This window comes from Asterias rubens, chromosome 10, assembly GCF_902459465.1.
Source record: "Asterias rubens chromosome 10, eAstRub1.3, whole genome shotgun sequence".
Classification (NCBI taxonomy): Eukaryota; Metazoa; Echinodermata; class Asteroidea; order Forcipulatida; family Asteriidae; genus Asterias; species Asterias rubens.
This window is the reverse complement of record NC_047071.1, coordinates 3,692,985-3,707,576: the sequence shown is the minus strand read 5'-3', so window position 1 is coordinate 3,707,576 and position 14,592 is coordinate 3,692,985.

The following is a 14,592-nucleotide window of genomic DNA, read 5'->3' as shown; positions in this document are numbered from 1 at the left end:
TACCTTGCTTAGGGTCAGGTCTTTTGGGCAAATATGACCTGGATCTGTCTTCAGAGGCACATGTCACCACAAAAGCTTTACCTGGTCTGTAACGTCCAGAAGAGAGAGAGAGAGAGCGGCACAATCCGCTGATGGGAATGGGCATTAAAAGTTGTGGGTTTTTAACTCTCTTGGGTTTAGGTTGAGGGGGGACTGTTCAGAACAGACAACAAACAGTAGCAGGGAGAACCTTTAGCGGAGTGATTTGGAAGGACATGTCAAGTCTGATATTCAATCTACTATCGGCCACTTGAGTCTCATTTGTGGGAGTGATCCAGCTAAACCAATGTATAGATGATATGAAAGGACAACAACCTCCGCCTCACTCTTAGACTAGTCTGCTCACTCTCTCACCCTCAGTGCTTGACCTTTTCAGCACCTTATACTACAGAAATAGCTGAAGATGGGATATCTAATGTGTGTGTCTTAATGTGTGGATTTGATTGACAGACTCCGTGCCTAAAATACTCATGCTTAGTTTGATTTATTTCTCACTGTGAAAGGTAAAACACCTTTGAGCCTTTGAGCCTTTGGCATGTACATGTATGCTTCGTTTTTGAAAGGGCAAGGGCACCAAGGCATTTTTCTCCTTGGTAAAGGGCACCCAATGAGGAAATTGTAAATTTGTACTGTAGCATTTTAAGGGCGCCAAGGCAATGACCAGGGGCAACGGAGGCAATCGCCTTCGTTGCCCCAATGAAGTATCAGGCCTGAACTACCAGCATGGTGTCTGTGCGCATGTACTTTTATTTTTACTAATGCATGACTTTGAGTAATTATTTTTCTTATGAAGTTAGTTATGATATTATTAGTATTGACGAGTACACTCAAGCCTTGCACAGCATTTTTTCGTTTGGTAAGGGACACTTCTGTGTATTGGAACATTGAATAAAAAAGGGCACCACAGCAAAAGCACAGGGCACCACAGCAATTACTGTGGGTGTCTTTGGGTACATTGCGACGCCTGTACACTGTGTGCCACTCGTGTGTACAACCATTTTGACTGTCCTATAATAGTACATGTAGGCCTAGAATGACCTCATGTTGTACACTTGCAGGATACATAATGCATAATGTGACCTTATAGTAGCTCCCATTTGACCTCTTTATGAACCTTGACCCCATACCAACTGCACTCTACTGTAATCATCAAACACTTATCTCAGTTTGAGCATTTGAGCATAAATGGGTGATAGTTAAAAAAAAAATGGAGGAATTGATTGAACAGCCCAACAAACAATGTAGCTTGTCATCAGCTCTAAATCCTCCATCAATTATAATATGCCAATACTAACCACTGATATTCTGGGGTGCAGTTTGCTTTGAATTGATTAACTTCAGGACCCAATAGCGGAGAAGAAAACCTGAATAGCTGCCCAATTCACTTCTATAATCTGTACCCAGCCCTAGAGGGGTGCCAAGGTTTCAAGGAACTTTATATCTAAGCAAGGGGTGGTGTAGCTTGATGGTTCCCACAGCTGTGTGGCTGGCAACTTTCTCTTTATTGACCAGCTTCAACCAGGGAAGTATACACACATCTGGGGACCCATTCATATCAATCTACAATGATGGTGACTTGACTTAGCTCCACGCTTCTACTAATAAAGAGCCTATAATGATAGACCCTTGGAGCAACTTTCAAAAAGCCCCCTCTATTGGTGACCTTTGTTCCATGCTTGTTTAGAATTGACATTACATCGCACGTGCTTGGTGAGAAACAAGTTAATATTTACATTACTAAGTGCTCACGTCCGATCCTACTATTCACAGCAGATTCTCGTTGCAGCTATTTATATCCTAAATGGAAAAGCAACGTGGTCAGCCTTTCGCAGTACCTTTGAGCCAATTTTGTTCAACCTTAATCTGAACCATTCAAATCTGTTGGTTAGCTGTGTAAGCCATAACCCTGTCACTGCCACAGGCTTACGGTTAATTTTATTTTAAGAGTAAAATTTTCCATTGTTATAAATGCAATTCAAGATTTTCTAAATGGGGATAAAAAACACTTATAATCGTGCAAATAAAAAGCTACAAGCGTTTCCTTGAATAAGTTACATATATCATCATCATCATCATCATCACCATCATCGTCATCATTATTGAACAGAGTCTTGCATCTTTGGCTATCTTTAAGTCGGGTTGCGTGAGGGAGCACAGCTGGAGATAAAAACAACAATGTTTGTCATCTTCTCTCAAACTAGTTTTTGCTTTTTTAATGAATTCTGATCACCTTTTCACAGATGAGAAGTTTTTTCCCCCCCCTTTTTTTTCCCCTGTCTAAGACGGAGAAATTCCCCCCGAAACTACTTCATGAAGACGTAGCCATTGTTGGAGAAAATCTTGAGGACATCTTTGTAGAGGTGGCAGAAAACATTTCCATAACAACAATTCCCTAAGGCCGTTTGTGATTTCATTTTCAGGTTCCCACTCGAAGCTTACTTGGCCACTTTTTGCGGACAAAACAACAGCTATTGTTTTGATTGTTTCTTGAACACAATCATCCCCTGCAAATGAAAAACAACTTCTCTTAATAATATTATCGTGGTAGTTGAAGAAGAGATCGATTATGAGGGTGGGTGTTAAGGTGGGGGGGGGGGGAGGGTGTTGGAGAGACAAAAGCCCATTGGGGCGTTTTAGCTGGTGGGTTATGACTGAGAGAAAGAGAGAGAGGGAGAGCTAGTCCTTGGGTTTAGCCTGGGTGATGAAGAGTGTTTTGTTGAGCTCCTGAGCTCCTTGCTCTATGGGTCCTTACATGTACACGACAACTTCAAGGCTTTTGATTTGGCATTGTGTTTTGACCTGTAGTAACCTCTAGCTCTCTATACCAGCATGTCTAGCAGTCAACTCTTAAACCCAGAAGTAGAAACTTAAATTGGTCCCATAAGATGTGACACTTGGCCATGGATTGTCCCAAACAGGATTATGAGAGAAAAAAAGAACCAGAACACTTCTTCTTTGATGATGGATGTTTCTGAACACCACAAAATGAAGAACTTGTGGGCCCAGTTATACCATTTAGCAATAACCATGATCACAAAGTTTTCAGTTTATAATACCAAGCTGGAATGGAAAAATAGAAAACTCATGACCCTTTGAATGGTTTTTCAGCGGATAATAAGTGCATTTCACAAAGTTGTTCTCTGGGTCAAACCAGGGGCCCTGGATTGTTAATTCTCAGCTCACACTAGGGGGTACTGCAGAGCTTGTAAACCCCTCTCTAGAAACAGGTGAGTTGGGTCCATGACAGCTTCTATGGTGAGGCACAGGTGGTGGATAAGTTGCATATATCATGGCCTGGATTCTAACACTGAGGTCATTAGAGTTCTTGATTCTGCACTAAGCGATTGCCACAACACTTGACGCCTCGACACCCTTTGCTAGTATTCAATCTGATGAATTATGAAGATGTTTTGATGCTGTATTATTTTGTTATTGCTGACGTGCGCATATTTGTTATTTGTCATATTGCTTTTATTGGTATTTATGTTTTTCATGGTAGGGGAGTGATGTAAAGTGCAGGGTGGTGCTGGGTTGAGGCTGGAGAATGAATTGATGTTAGCAAACAATTTGTAAACATTTTCTTTTCTTTTTTCGAACCTTTGAAAAAGACTCTGCTAGGGTTGAGACACATCAGGCCATCAACTTTTTTTTGCATTTATACCATCAGTCCTTTTGGTTGGTAAGAATTTCTCAAAAGTTGTAATAGATAAAAGTTTAATTGGGAAAAGTTCTAAGTTAAAACAAAAATCAATGGGTTTATGATTGGACGGCCATATTACACAAGGTGTTGCTAATGGATTGAACTTCCAACTCTAGTACTTGCTGGAAGTTTACTGTACCTTTCTTTGTCAGTTTCTGTGTCTCAGAGACAAAAACTAATGCGTGGGAGAATATGATAAACCTCATTTGGGATTATGTTGGCATGCGCCTTGGGCAGGTGTAGTTTGCTTTTAATTTGATGAGTGGTAGTCTCACTCAGCTTGAAGCAATTTATCAGTAAGTTTGGTAACTACATTCATCCATGATTACTGAGTGTCTCTACCTACTGGTTATTTGAGAAGGGGAGAATGTTCGGGAGTTTCATCATTGCCCTGTGTTTTTCGTGGAATTTCAGTTGTCAATATTAAGTGAGGGAAAATGATAACTCCTTTCTCAGCTTGATCTGTTTCTTCAAAGAGTTTGCGGTAATTTTTTTGGTTCTTATTTTCTTTGGCCTTTGTGCCTGAAGTGACTTTTATCTGAGATGTTGGAAGTAGTTCTTGACACTTTTGTTTGTTTGTCTGCATTCTATTTTTTTTTAAATTGGTTTTCCATGTCGATCGAATTTTCAGTGTAACCATTGATCATGATATTAAGTTGGTTTCCATTTTTACCATATCCTGGACATTGCAGGATTTTGTTGTTTGTCATACTGTATACTGTCATTTTAATACGTAGTTTGTAATAGTTTCTGATCTACAATTCATTTTGACTTGGTTTCTTCCTCTGACAATAAAGGGAGTATGTTCCAATTTGTTTACTTGTTCTAATGGTTCTAAGGTAGCTCCATGGTTTTACCATGGAGGTGGGAAACTACATGTAGCAACCTATCATAAGTAGCAAGTAGAGACGAAACAGAAGGTACATGTATCTTCTGCTTGATTGCATTGTTTGATTCCAAACCCAAACTCCTCCATGCTTTTACATTGGATCTCCTAAGGCATGCTACAAACACACACCAAACGATCTCCTTCATCACAGAGTACTAGACTATCCTGTCACCCATTTGGGTGACCTGAACCCAATCTGGGTGAAATTACCCTCCTGGGAGATAAGGAACAAGCCCACAGTCCACATGTACTGAGCAGTGACCTTGAGGTCACAGGTCAACTGTTGAACTTGTAGATACATGGACTAGTTTATCATCACTTGAAATGCTTGAACTGGAAGGTAGTGATCTAGAGACATCGTGGAAGTCAACCTACTAGATTGTTTCATGAAAATGGGATGGGTCATTTAGATGGTATGATAAACTTGTCTTTATTGTCTACCCCTGAATGTTGAATGAATTGAAGGATTGGGGTGAAATAATGTGGGAAAATGATGTGTAATTTACGAGATCATGCTTAGTAATCTAATCGTTCTCATGTTGAGTCCATGTGTGATACACAGGATGCTGCATGATGGGCATATGTTTAAGACATGATCATGGTTTAGCAAGCAAGCCACATACAGAAATAGCTCCATGGTTTGGTTTAAGACACAATGTCGTTTGGTTCACCCAGCAAGCTAAATATAATTTTATGGAGACATGCTGTAGTTAATAGCTGCATATAGCCAGCAAGCGCCATGTGTTAAGACATGATGTACCTTCACCAGATCAAGAATGTTAAGGCCATTTTTTCACTTTAAGAAACTAAGGTGATTTTACATGAATCTAACCTGTACTTTGAAGCTGTTGTGTAACAACTGTATCTTATGAAACTGGAGAAAATTAGCTTAAATAACGAGGCCTCTTGAGTCCAAACGTCATCATGCTTGCTAGTTTTTTTTGTTAAATTGATTTTCCACTGGTGAGCAGGTTTTTTATCGAATCTGCATCATTAATGCACCTTCTTTCAGTTTCACATTGTTACTTATTCATGGTTGGAATACAAACCAAATCACAGTAGTCCAGAATATTCTTATACTTACAAAACTTCCTGACACCATTTCTAGTTTTGAATGGTACTTAAATCACAGGTGCATTATTGCTAGCATTCATTGTACTGTTTAAAGAATGCCTAAAAGTACAATAGCCCAATAACTGCCTCAATCAAATGGGTTCGGGCAATCAATCATCTTTTCATGTCTCCAAAAGCAGAACAATAAAATACCTGTTGGTTGAAATATTTGCAGAAACTTAAGTCTGCTTGTATGTGGGGAGCACATTCCTCCACCCCATTTTATTTATTGTGAATTGGTTTGTTCTCTCTCTCTGTCAGATGTCTGTTGTGTTCCCATTTATAAAAGGATCTGATAAACTGGAGTGATTGGTATTCTGGAATTGTTTGCCCCTGGAAAGCTGAGGGCAATGGTGGGCTAAACGATGAAGCTAACACCGTGGATAGAATGGCATTGATATTAGGGTTGAGACGTACTACCATCATTTTATGAAAATGTGTACTCTTGGCTGATCATGTGAAGAGTTCAACAGTGCATGACTCAATAAACCAACACCATGATTGTGAAATTCAACCATCAATTTGTTTTGATGCCTGGAATGGTTGGATGGCCAGACTTGGGAATAATGGATGGGTTTCTTTCATACTTTTATTTTATTTTATAAAGATTTGTTTTTCATAGGATTTTGTTTGTGTGTCTCCCTCGACTTCAACTTAGACTATAACTCTGACAATAGTTTGTTATTTCAAAATCATATTCTACTTGAGCTCATTGTCCATATCTAAGATGTTTGCTGATATGGAAATATGATTCTGTCTTATCCTCCTCAGACTAACCTAGTCTTCTAATCCAGCAGAGAAGACCTATCTTTAGACCATTGGCCTTAACAAATGAGTTTGTACATCTATCCGAGTCCCTTGAGAATGAGGTTAATACTGTTATTAGAGAGTCCTAAGTTCTCCCTATTTCTATCACCATCTGTTATCCAGCATGTAGATGGCGACAGACTGTTCAGCATAGCATGACCTGAATGAACTTAAGAAGTCAAGGCTGTCTGTAGGAAGGGGTGACCTCTGGTTCAAACCTAATGGCTTACTTTACGGCTTTGGCTACTGCTCTAAGTCACTGAGGAAGCATAAGCCATCTGTTATCCAGCATGTAGATGGCTACAGACTGTTCAGCATAGCTAGATGACCTGAATGAACTTAGGTTCAAGGGCAGGCCGTTTGTAGGAAGGGGCGACCTCTGGTCCAAACCTAAATGGTAACAGCTTTGGCTACTGTTGAAAGTCCTGGAGGGAGCCTAAGCCCTACTATTAATAGTTCTTACATAGCGCTCATATCAATAACCCAAGCATGTTTGGGTCCAATGGTCACCTTTAAGCTCAGTGCATTGAGGAAAAAAAACCAGAAAAATAAAACAGAAAAAAGAAAAAAAAAGGAAGCCCCCCCCCCAAAAAAAAAAAAAAAACCCACAAAAAAACACAACCAATATCACCATTCTTGTTTGAGAAATAATTGGATTTATGACAAAATTAGATTTATCAAAATTTATTAATAACTTTACATGGACTCTGCTCAACAAATAATAATCATCCGATGTACACCCTCATGTTAGCTTTAGCCATTTCAACTTCCTCTAATTAAGTAAAAATAACCAAATTGAGACAGGAAAGAAACTCGTTTGCCACCATTTCAATAAACACAATTAGTATTCATGACCACTTTTTTATTATTATAGGAAACAAGCAACCATAAAACATGATATTTATTTATTCCATTCGTGTTCATTTTTTTGAAGGAACTACTTTACATTCAAAACTCGTTCACATGCACTTAAAATGATAAATTATCAAAAACATACTGAGCATAATGATCATCCCGGACGCACCAAACAAATCAGATAACACATGAATACCAATCATTCATTCCCTCATTGATTAAATTACAAAACCTAGTTGTTTTCCAGAAGGGCACTCAGCAAGGATGTTTGTTACGTCGCTAGCAATTCCCTTGTCGAATCGAGTAAACAACATAGTCATGTTTTATTATATTCTCTGATCGAACCGGTCTTCCGTTGGCATTCGCATTGACATTTCCCTCCATTATGATTGGATATGGTTAATATTTGGCAGTGTTTTTCTCCTTTGGGCGTTGTCGTCGTGGAAGCAGAACCCTCGAATACATCGAGACCCAGTAATAAATAGCCCAGCAGCCATTGACATGCTGGGTCGTTGCTTAGTAGCGGTGTCACACACAAGGAAACATTAACAAAAGCATGGCCAGGCTTTTTCATCAACACGTCTTGGTTTTAGTTGAATTCTTTAGGCTGGAGGAGGTTACTATGACAACCTTTTGAGTGTTTGTTTCATTGGGTTGTTTTCCCTGATACCTCCCCAAATCCATCCCGACGCATGTCCTTGTTTAAATATATATATATAGACCAGCAATTATATAGGCCCCTACTCCAAAGGTTTCTACAAATAAAGCTATTTTTTGAGATCGAGGCGATTTATTTTTAAATTGTTCTAAAAAGGTCTCTGTTGTCGAGGTCATAACATTGATGACCTTCACAATCATCTCTTTACTTAATTCTTATTATTTGCTGATTGACATGATGGAAGCACCCTACCTTATAAAAGTAGACTCGCCCCAAACAAACATGTCTGAAGTCTTACCCCTTAGGTCAGGGTTTGTGGGTAGGGGTTGGGGGTAGGGGTTTGGAGTTAGGAGTTTGGGGGTTTGGGAGTAGAGGATGATGCTCCAAGATTATCTGTGAAGAGTATAATATTTCGTTGAGAAAAATCATGGAGGAATTAGCTCTTGAATCTTGCTTGGTCTCAAACCAAACCTTGACTTAGGTTCTGTCTGCAGCTCTGGGCTTCAGTAAACACTGCAAAATGTTCACTGCTCTCAAATTTATGATGGTGCCCTAGCTTAGGTGTTGGTAAAGGCCCTATATTCTTACTTTCTTTGAGTGACACAGGATGCGTCTTTTCTGCTGATTTTCTCTTAAATGTTTGCCATAGAAAATCGTGGACTTTTTTTTTACTGTGGGTTGCCATCCAAATGTGTAATCCTAGTTACTCTCTTCCATGCTTTGTACCATGGAGTCAGCAGTTATAATGAATTGAACATTTACCAGGGTTTTATAACAAGGTCGTTTGGAGAGAGATTTCATGTTATGTGAAGAAGACAAAATACAAGCTTTGCAACGACCAGCTTTCCGATAAATTGGCTTTGATTGATTGACTACTGTGATTTTGCAACAACAATTCCATGAAAACCAGTTGAATGTTGCAGCTCGCGTTCCGCATAAATTACTACACGTACATAGACTCATCTACATGTATCAACCAATCAAACTCAATCATTTTTCTAGGCCAGTCATTGATTGATTGATATTAAATAATAAACATATTCCTTTATTGAATTCATCAGTTTTTATGACTGCAATTTAGCATCAGTCAAATTATCAGTCTTTGGGGGGGGGGGGGGAGTTAAAGTGAAGTGGGCTAATGTTGAAGCCTCCAGATTCATAATTGTATTGGTGTAAGATAATGATAATCTGGGGAATAAATGAAGAGGGATATTGCAATTCAGGAAGCTCTTTGTAGTCGTTGTATTTCACCGCTCATATTCTAGATACATGAGATTGATGTTTTAGTTATTGAGGCATGGAGCTAGGTTTATGGGCTTGTTTGGTTATAACCACCCCTAATAACGATGGATTGTACCATTACAATCAGGGTATGATCATACATTCTCCAGCATTCTCCAGCATCAGAATGGAGGGCTAGAATTTGCCAGGAAACAATTTTATTAATTTTTTTTTTTTATATATCAGGATATACAGTGCAGGCCCTAAATGTATACATGTATGATGGTATTTTGGTAAGATAGGTGAAATTTTATAAAGGTGATTGGAATTATTTTTTAGGGTATACAGTCAGTATTGTGTTGATTGTTGATGTAATGATGTTTATAAGTTCTAGCCAATTAAATCCACTTTCAATATTTGTTCAATGTAAATTTGGTTTGCGGTAACACCATGTGTGTATCTACTTGCCAGGTAGAGTTGTTCTTAGGGAACTGTCTTGCTTTATTCTACTGCCGTGGAGTAGATAATCGGAGGTTCGGGAGACTTCTCAGTTCTGAAAAGAACTGTCCTGCTTTTTAACTGCGGAGGTTCGGGAGACTTCTCAGTTCTGAAAAGAACTGTCCTGCTTTTTAACTGCTAGTTAAAAAGCAGGACAGTTAATAATTACCCATATTATATGACTTCTAAGTTAAATTTTTGAGCTTCGGGAAACACACAGTATGGCAAATCAAAGGTTGACATTTTGTGTGTGTTTTACTAATCATATTGTGACATTGACGATAAAAGTAGTACCGGTACACATGCATTGGTTGACCAATTAGAAGTAGGGATTCACCTTGCTTGGAGTAAGATTTCAAGAAACTCATGAGACATGTACAAGAACAGCCCCTAGAGCAGGACGAACCCCTCTCCGAAGGAGGAGAGGAGCTCTTGTGCTTTCTATGTAGCCGCACATGTACACTTTGTATTCTATTGTCCTTGTTTGATGCAATAATAATGGCTTACATCAACACGGAGGTCATTAGAGAAAAAATAATGAGCTCCTGGGTGTAGGGTCTTCAAGGATTAAGCAAATTGATTCTTTCTACTGTTTCTTGTGTTAGAGACACTGGACACCTTTGGTAATTGTCAAACACAAGTTTTCTCACTTGGATGCATAAAATAACAAGTTTATGAAAATTTGGACTCCATTGGTCATCAATTTTTTAAAGGCAGCGGACACTATTGGTAATTACTCAAAGTAATTATTAGCATAAAACCTTTCTTGGTGACGAGTAATATGGAGAGGCTGATGGCATAAAACATTGTGAGAAACGGCACCCTCTGAAGTGCCATAGTTTTCGAGAAAGAAGTAATTTTCCACGAATTTGATTTTGAGACCTCAAGTTTAGAACTCGAAATCAAGCATCAGAAAGCACACAACTTCGTGTGACAAGGGTGTTTTTTCTTTCACATTATTATCTCGCAACTTCTACGACTGATTGAGCTCAAGTTTTCACAGGTTGGTTATTTTATGCATGTTGAGATACAACAAGTGAGAAGACTGGTCTTTGACATTTACCAATAGTGTCCAGGGTCTTTAACTTGGGTCCTCACTTGGTAAACAATGTAATGTTGAATGGGAGACTTTCTGGGACGATAGAGGGCAGCAGACTTACCGGGTAAATCCATTGTTCTCAGAATTATGCGCATGTTCAGAACTACGTAAACAATGGAAATTTACCCGGTATGTCTGCTGCCACCTAGCGTTGGAAAGTCTCCTATTAGTTATTTACAGTAGTATTAGTTTATGTTGTTAAAATGATGTCAGTTAACTTCTTGTCCCCTTCAGGTTTGACTAATACATGTGTGTTGTAGCCATAGAGTTATATATAAGAACTAGAGGGCACACGAGTGATGCTTCGTGCACAAACGCCACGGGACCGCAAGATGACAAGCGCGTCATTCTGCGCGCACGTTGAATATGAAATACACGTTTGAGGTTTTTTTAATTGCACGCTCACACGATGATGTTTGTTCAACTTACAAATTGGCCGCACAAACACACGCTGTGAGATGCCAGTTTTGTCAACTTAGAAAATGGCCGCCTGCGCGCATGCTGGAGCGCGTATATAGGCGAGTGCGCCCTCTAGTTCTTATATATAACTCTATGGTTGTAGCTTTCTATGTTCTTCACCGCAATGTATATCAATATCCGGACAATTTTATTTTGTACCTGTAAGCAATAAGCCAAGGTGCTTGAAGCATACAGTATGGAATTGTTTATGGGCAGTTGTAGGCAGACAGTGTTGTTTGTAAATGTACATGGCATGTGCAAGGTCGAAATGTTGTTGATTGTTGAAATTTGTCTTCTGCGTATTACCATAAAATGTTTGAATTGTTCATGCAAGGTTAGTTTTAATGGAGGGGTTCATTTGGGTGCATCTGTTGCACCCATGCCTACATGTACACATCAAGGTGAAATAGATTGAGACAGAGTTGTTTTGCACAGTCTTATGTCCACGTAGATTACATTATAAGTAGTGTGGACAAATGGTGATTGCTTGTCTGCTCTCTAAGTGCTTGTGTTAATTAGCGGGTTATACTACGTTAGCTTTTAATTAGAGAATAAGAAGGAAGACTCTCACTGGCCCTGTTCGATCATGGCGGAAGTAAACCTCATTGGTAAAATTAAACACTTCATTAATGAGGAAATAATTAGACAGAGAAACTTAGCACAGAATGCTGTTTCAATTTGCACAATAAATAATACTACATATGTATGTACTCTAATGATCAAATTGCCCCATGCTTTGGGCTCCTACATGTAACTCTCTGCCCAAGTCTGTCTATTTTTTCCTCTCTGCCTTTCTGCCCTGTCAGCCTGTGCCCCCCTCCCAGCCTGCTCTCTCAGTCAACCCAGCCCTCACAACCTTCCCTCTACCAGTGTGTCCCCTTCCTAACCTATCTTACCTCCTCAGCCTGTCTTTACTTAAACTGCCCCGCCCTACTAGCCTGCCCCTCCAGCCTGGCCCCGCCCTCGTATTATATAGCCTACTGATACAAAGAATTTACTGTCCTGGTAGTGGCAATGTTTTTGAGATATTGACAAAGTTCGATCTTTTTCTTTCATTTCGTACCAGATATACAGAACAAAATGTACACATTTTCAAAAATGTTTAATAAAAAAATAAAAATAAATAACTACTTCTTCTGTATGTAGTTCATAATTTGTTGAGGTTATATTAAGTAAAGTGATAAAAAAAGATGATATAGATCTCTCTACTTCCGAAAAAATACAAATATCCGGTAGATGTTTTATATTTCATCGACCTCTCTATAGATGATGATTGTCATAGGTCGACCCCAGGAGCTACTATTAGCAATGATGATGTCACATTGTCCATCAACATGTTGAGGTAACACCTGGTGTATCTTCGGCAACATGTGGAAACAAAACATGACACAATGTTTTTTTGTGTGCACTGTAATAAACACAACTCAATAATCGAATAACCCTGACAAGTACATTGTTTTACTTGAGTACCAGACGCTGTACATTGTGTGTACATGCACAAACATGTAACTCCACAGTTGTGTACCGCTATCAAAGCATACCCCCCCCCCCCCCCAATCATAAAACTATGCTGCAAGGTTTTCATCATCGCCTTTCTGACATTTAGTAAGTTAAAAAAAATACACCTACCACTTCTTGTGTTGATGCTAAAGAATGAGCCTATAAACTTGATAAGAATGAATTGCTAATTAAAATGCAAATTACTGGGATGATAACGGAGAACATAAAAAAATTTCAAAACAACTTGTTATTGTGATTGTCACTGCCTACATAATTAAAGAACCCAAGCCCATTTCTGTTGATACGATAACACAGTGACATACCGCCAAGCACACCCAGTTTCTATTAAATATCTCTACACATGCTACACTGACATCAACCCCCCCCCCCCCTTCTATACAGGATCAACGCAGCCGTCAACCCCACATCCCAGGTGCATGACGGTATTGTTTACAACTCTTGCTGTCACGACTCGGCATGAAATATTTAACCCAATCATCCCAGCTCTCGGCCCTGCTTGGGAAAGGAAACCCATTTTCATATTGACAAGCAGACGAAGAGACTGATGGCGTTGTGTGCTTGAGCTGACTGTGCTGAGGCTCACTGTGGTTCCCCATTGCGTTATAATACGTTGATGACATGTTAGAATACATGATGATACATTGGGTAGTCATGCGTTTACTTTTACATCACGAACCAAACTGTTTGTCTTGTAAACTAGATCAGGGGTTACCTCTAAGATTGCTCCCGGGCAGCTTTAGGGGGAGGGGGGCTGGACGAGTCTATTTTTGGGGAGTGACACATGACCGAGTTTATTTGAACTAAGCTGGATGGTGCTAGACATTTTAACATTTCTCAGTTGGGAGAAATTATCACCCAAGGTAAAAAAGCTTTGCATGTGTTCGGGCTTTGACAGTTCTTTGAACTTGACAAAACATAAACTAATTGCGCATGTAAAATGCTTTCGGATATAACATGGATTGGACCTCTATATAAGATGAAAATATAGGAACGCAGAGCTACGTTGTTGATGCTGTTACCAAATATTTTCAGAGCAGGAATTTTGCCCGAGGAGAGGTCAGAAGCAGAATCGTAAACAATTTCTTGTCAACATCTTTCGGGGGATTGAATCTCTCCAAATGTAATATCCGTCAGATAAATCAAAACAAATTGAAATATAAATACGGCTTCTCAAATCCTTACTTCTCAAAATAAGTTCATCAACACCACCTGCTTTTTCTCTCCTTTAAATATCTCATCATAAAAAATTAAAAATTAATCTCGTATTGAATTCCGTCCCTACATTTTTGTGGACTTGAAGTGTACATCTGGTACAATTGTCATTGTGCGTTTGGTGACATAGCAAGCTTCATATTGTTTTTGTCAACTTAAAAGGTCAAACCCTCTTAGATACAAAGAGTAAGAGTCTCCATGTAAAGTGCCCTGTACTTTCTGGACATGCAGAGCTAAAGATGGGGGAAATTACTGGAGATAGACGGGATTATATTGCGCGCCATCCAGAAGAATTTCTGCAAATTATTTATCTTTGCTGCATTTGTTCAGAGAAATTCATGTCGGGTTTGATGTTTTGATGAGGTTTGGGGAGGGAAGCTTTAACCCAATATGATTTTGTGTGTAATTATCAGCATTTATTTGTAGTTTCTGTTTTTGATTTGGGGAGGGGGAGAGGGAGGGGTGTTTGTTGTCAATGGACTGAGGTGAGAGGAAGGTTGTTGTTTATCAGCAGGTACTTA